General features: G+C 40.9%; 1 pseudogene; it reads left to right on the top strand.

Moving 5' to 3' along the window:
• Nucleotides 1-2,640: 2,640 nt before the first annotated feature.
• LOC110570831 lies at nt 2,641-3,983 on the top strand (annotated as a pseudogene).
• Nucleotides 3,984-5,680: the final 1,697 nt, after the last annotated feature.

A 5,680-nucleotide genomic window follows, 5' to 3' on the forward strand; every position in this document is an offset into this window, starting at 1 on the left:
TAATTTATTTGTATCAGTATGGACCCTTGGATATTTATTTTCTCATGTTATAAATCTAATACTATCATTTTGCTGAAATGGTTCCATCTTCAGCCATTGGGAGCTCTTCCAAGTTGGCTTGCTGTGTCCTTTTGACATGACTCCACTTTTTCTTTTTTTTAATTTTAGCACTTCCTTAATTTCTGGCATAATAAGATATTCATCTTATATTTTCTCTGCTTACCCCTTGGATTTTTCCAAGGAGTCTGGTTGCTTTTATTGGAGAATGTCATTTAAAACCAAGATCTGGGCACTAAGTCGCTCATTGCTACTGGTGTGTCTCTGCTTCTAGACAGAGCTAGAAAATATATAGGTATGTACTAACTAACCTATGCATATGCGCACACACACCCCTACATTTAGATAGCTAGCTAGCTAGCTAGATTCACTTGTTGAAGGACTCCTGGGTTTCCAGCTTTTACTGATTAGGAATAAAACTTTTTTAAAAAGATTTTATTTATTTATTTGTCAGAGAGAGAGCATAAGCAAGGGGAGCAGCAGGCAGAGGGAGAAGCAGGCTCCCCGCTGAGCTGGGAGCCCAATGTGGGGCTCCATCCCAGGACCCTGGGATCATGACCTGAGCCAAAGGCAGATGCTTAACCAACTGAGCCACCCAGGTGTCCCAAATAAAACATCTATAAATGTTTATATGCAGGTTCTTCTATGAACATAAGTTTTAATTTTACTGATACATACATACACATGCTTTTTTAAAAATATGAGTTCTTAGGGCACCTTGGTGGTGCAGTTGGTTAAGTATCTGATTCTTGGTTTCAACTCAGGCTATGATCTCAGGGTCATGAAATTGAGCCCCGCATTGGGCTCTGCACTTAGCAAGGAATCTGCTTGAGATCCTCTCTCCCCTTGCTGCTCCTGCTCATGCTCTCTCTAAAATAAATAAATAAACCTATAAAATAAAATAAATAAAAATATGACTTCATTCTAATACTTTCAAGTCCAGTCTAGTACCAGTGGGTTTATTCTAGCATTCCCAGGTTTCTTATAACTTTTCTCCAACAGAAACCTGCCTTTCATTATTTACAATATATTTACTTATTTGTTTTACATGTAAAATATTTTCAGAATTGCTTACCCATATGCCTGAGAGAAACAAATTCAATGCATAGTCATTTGGGTCTCATTTCACTTAACAAAATGCCTTTAAGATTCATTTATGTTGTTAGATCAATCAATCATTTCATGTCTTTTTATTGCTGAATGATATTCTACTGTGTGGATGTACCACAATTAGAGCACAATATTGATGTACATTTCTTTTTGTCTTTAGCCTTACCAGTATCCAGTGAAAACATCCTTTTGCAAAGTTACTTAGATCAATTTCTGTTGTCTTTCTCCATTCAGTGTAGCTAGGTCATTTATTTGTAACATGGTTAGATTCATTTGTGATAGTCTACATTTTATCTTGGGTCTCCCTGGCATCTTGGGTTCATTTTCTAAATTTGCAGGTAGTAGACTCACTCTTGTGGTGTATAGTTCTTTGGGACTTGACAAATGCATACAGCCATATATCTACAACCACAATATCATACAAAACAATTCCACTGATCCAAAAGTTCCTTGTGCTGCCCCTTTGTAGTTAACCACCCTCCCAACCCCTAGTAATGATTGATCTTTTTGAGTTCTCTGTAATTTTGCTTTTGAGAACATAATATAAATGGAATAATTCAATGTGTAGTCTTGGGTCTCACTTTTTCACTTAACAAAATGCACTTACGATTCATTCATGTTGTTGGATGAATTAGTTGTTCTTGTCTTTTTATTGCTGAATGATATTCTAGTGCATGGATGTACCAGATTTTTTTTATCTGTTCACCTGTGGAAGGACAGACACCTGGATTGCTTTCAGTTTTTGACAATTATAAATAAAGCTAATATAAACATTTGCATACAGGTTTTGTGTGAACGTAAGTTTTTATTTCACTCAGTAAATACAAAGGAGTGCAGTTGCTGGGACAAATGTTAAGTGTATGTTTAACATTATGTGAAACAACCAAACTCTTCCACAGTGACTATGCCATTTTCCAGGTCTATCAGCAATGTGTGTTTCAGTTGCTTTGAATCTTTGCAAGCAATTTGTATTGTTAGTTTATCTTTTGTTTTTGTTCTTAGCTATTCCATTAGATGTGTAATAGCATCTTATTGTGTCTTTAATTTACATTTTCCATAACTCTAATCATGTAGAACATCTTTTTATGTGTTTATTTGCCATCTACATATCTTCTTTGGTAAAGTGTTCAGTTGTTCTGCTCATTTTTTAAATTGATTTTTTTGTTTACTTATTGTTGAAATTGAGAGTTCTTTATATATTTTAGATAGCAGTCCTTTGTGAGGTATGTGATTTGAAAATATTTTCTCCCATTGTGTGGTTTGTCCTTTCAGTTCCTTAATATTGTCTTTTGCAGAGCAAAAGTTTTTAATTTTGATATTAAATTTTTCTTTTATGGATCCTGCTTTGGGAGTTGTACTTAAAAACTCTCTGCTAGGTTCTCTTACATCAACCACCTAAGAGTCCCACTGTAAGAAGCAACAAACTTTCCTTTTCTTCTCCACCATCTGCTCAGCAGCCACAAAGCAGCAGCCATGCATGAATGCATCTCCATCCATGTTGGCCGGGCTGGGGTCCAGATTGGCAATGCCTGCTGAGAGCTCTATTGCCTAGAACATGGCATCCAGCCCAATAGTCAGATGCCAAGTGATAAGACCATTGAGGGCAGAGATGGCTCCTTCAACCTCTTCTTCAGTGAGATAGATGCTGGCAAGCGTGTGCCCAGGGCAGTGTTTGTAGACCTGGAACTCACAGTCATTGATGAAGTTCACACTGGCACCTACTGATAGCTTTGCCACCCTGAGCAGCTCATCACAGGCAAGGAAGATGCTGCCCATAACTATGCCCAAGGACACTACACCACTGGCAAGGAGATCATTGACTTTGTCTTGGACTGCATTCAGAAACTGCCTGACTAGTGCACAGGTCTTCAGGGCTTCTTGGTTTTCCACAGTTTTAGAGGGGAGATGGATTCTGGGTTCACCTCTCTGCTGATGGAACTTCTCTCTGTTGGCAAGAAGTCCAAGGTGGAGTTTTCCATTTACCCAACCCCCAGGTTTCCACAGCTGTAGCTGAGCCCTATAACTCCATCCTCCCTACCCACACCACCCAGGAGCACTCAGATTGTGCCTTCATGGTAGACAATGAGGCCATCTATGACATCTGTCGTAGAAACCTTAATATTGAAAGCCTAACCTACACTAACCTGAATAGGTTGATAGGTCAAATTGTGTCCTCCATCACTGCTTCCCTAAGATTTGATGGAACCCCGAAAGTTGATCTGACAGAATTCCAGACCACCTGATGCTCTATCCCCACATCCACTTTCCTCTGGTCATATTTGCTCCTGTCATCTCTGCTGAGAAAGCCTACCAGAACAGCTTTCTGTAGCAGAGATCACCAATGTGTGCTTTGAGCCAGCCAACCAATGGTGAAATGTGACCTTCACCATGGTAAGTACAGGGCTTGCTGCCTGTGGTACCGTCATGACATGGTTCCCAAAGATGTCAATGCTGTCATTGCCACCATCAGGACCAAGCATATCGTCCAGTTTGTGGACTGGTGCCCCACTGGCTTCAAAGTTGGTATTAATTACCAGCCTCCCACTGTGGTACCTGGTGGAGAACTGGCCAAAGTATAGCGAGCTGTGTGCATGTTGAGCAGCACCACAGCCATTGCTGAGGCCTGGGGTCACCTGGACCACAAGTTTGATCTGATGTATGCCAAACATGCCTTTGTTCACTGATATGTGGGTGAGGGCATGGAGGAAGGAGAGTTTTCTGAGGCCCATGAGGACATGGGTGCCCTTGAGAAGGATTATGAGGAGGTTGGTGTGGTTTCTGTTGAAGGGGAGGGGGAAGAAGTAGAGGAATACTAAAGTTAAAAATGTCACAAAGGTGCTGCTTTTATAGGGAAGCTTATTCTATTTTTTTTATTATGTTATGTTAATCACCATACATTACATCATTAGTTTTTGATGTAGTGTTCCATGATTCATTGTTTACATATAAACCTATGTGCTCCATGCAGAACGTGCCCTCTTTAATACCCATCACCAGACTAACCCATCCTCCCAGCCCCCTCCCCTCCAAAACCCTCAGTTTGTTTTTCAGAGTCCATCGTCTCTCATGGTTCATCTCCCGCTCTGATTTTCCCCCCTTCATTCTTCCCCTCCTGCTATCATCATCTCCTTCTTCTCCTTCTCCTTCTCCTTCTCCTTCTCCTTCTCCTTCTCCTTCTTCTTCTTCTTCTTCTTCTTCTTCTTCTTCTCCTTCTTCTTCTTCTTCTTCTTCTTCTTTTAACATATAATGTATTATTTCTTTCAGAGGTACAGATCTGTGATTCAACAGTCTTGCACAATTCACAGCGCTCACCATAGCACATACCCTCCCCAATGTCTATCACCCAGCCGCCCTATCCCTCCCACCTGCCACCATTCCAGCAACCCTCAGTTTGTTTCCTGAGATTAAGAATTCCTCATTCAGTGAGGTCTTATGATACATGTCTTTCTCTGACTGACTTATTTCACTCAGCATAACACTCTCCAGTTCCATCCACATCTTTGGAAATGGCAAGATTTCATTCCTTATGATGGCTGCATAATATTCCATTGTATATATATACCACATCTTCTTATCCATTCATCTGTCAGTGGACATCTTGGCTCTTTCCACAGTTCGGCTATTGTGGACATTGCTGCTATAAACATCGGGGTGCACGTACCCCTTCGGATCCCTACTTTTGTATCTTTGAGGTAAATACACAGTAGTGCAATTACTGGATCGTATGATAGCTCTATTTTCAACTTTCTGAAGAACCTCCATACTGTTTTCCACAGTGGCTGCACCAGCTTGCATTGCCACCAACTGTGTAGGAGGGTTCCCCTTTCTCCGCATGCCCGCCAACATCTATCGTTTCCTGACTTGTTAATTTTAGCCAATTCTGACTGGTGTGGGTGGTATCTCATTGACGTTTTGATTTGGATTTCCCTGATGCTGAGTGATGTTGAGCACTTTTTCATGTGTCTGTTGGCCATTTGGATGTCTTCTTTAGAAAAATGTCTGTTCATGTCCTGCCCATTTCTTGATTGGATCATTTGTTCTTTGGGTGTTGAGTTAAAGAAGTTCTTCAGAGATTTTGGATACTAGCCCTTTAATTAATTAATTAATTAATTAATTAATTAAAGAGAGAGAGAGAAACAGCATGAGAGGGGAGAGGGTTAGAGGGAGAAGCAGGCTCCCCGTTGAGCTGGGAGCCCGATGAGGGACTTGATCCCAGGACTCCGGGATCATGACCCGAGCCGAAGGCAGTTGCTTAACCAACTGAGCCACACAGGCACCCTAGATACTAGCCCTTTATCTGAAATGTCATTTGCAAATACCTCCCATTCTGTCGTTTGTCTTTTAGTTTTGTTGACTGTTTCTTTTGCTGTGCAAAAGCTTTTTATCTTGATGAAGGCGCAATAGTTCATTTTTGCCCTTGCTTCCCTTGCGTTTGGCGATGTTTCTAGGAAGAAGTTGCTTCGGCTGAGGTCGAAGAGGTTGCTGCCTGTGTTCTCCTCTAGGATTTTGATGG

The sequence above is a fragment of the Neomonachus schauinslandi genome, chromosome 1 (assembly GCF_002201575.2).
Source record: "Neomonachus schauinslandi chromosome 1, ASM220157v2, whole genome shotgun sequence".
Lineage (NCBI taxonomy): Eukaryota > Metazoa > Chordata > Mammalia > Carnivora > Phocidae > Neomonachus > Neomonachus schauinslandi.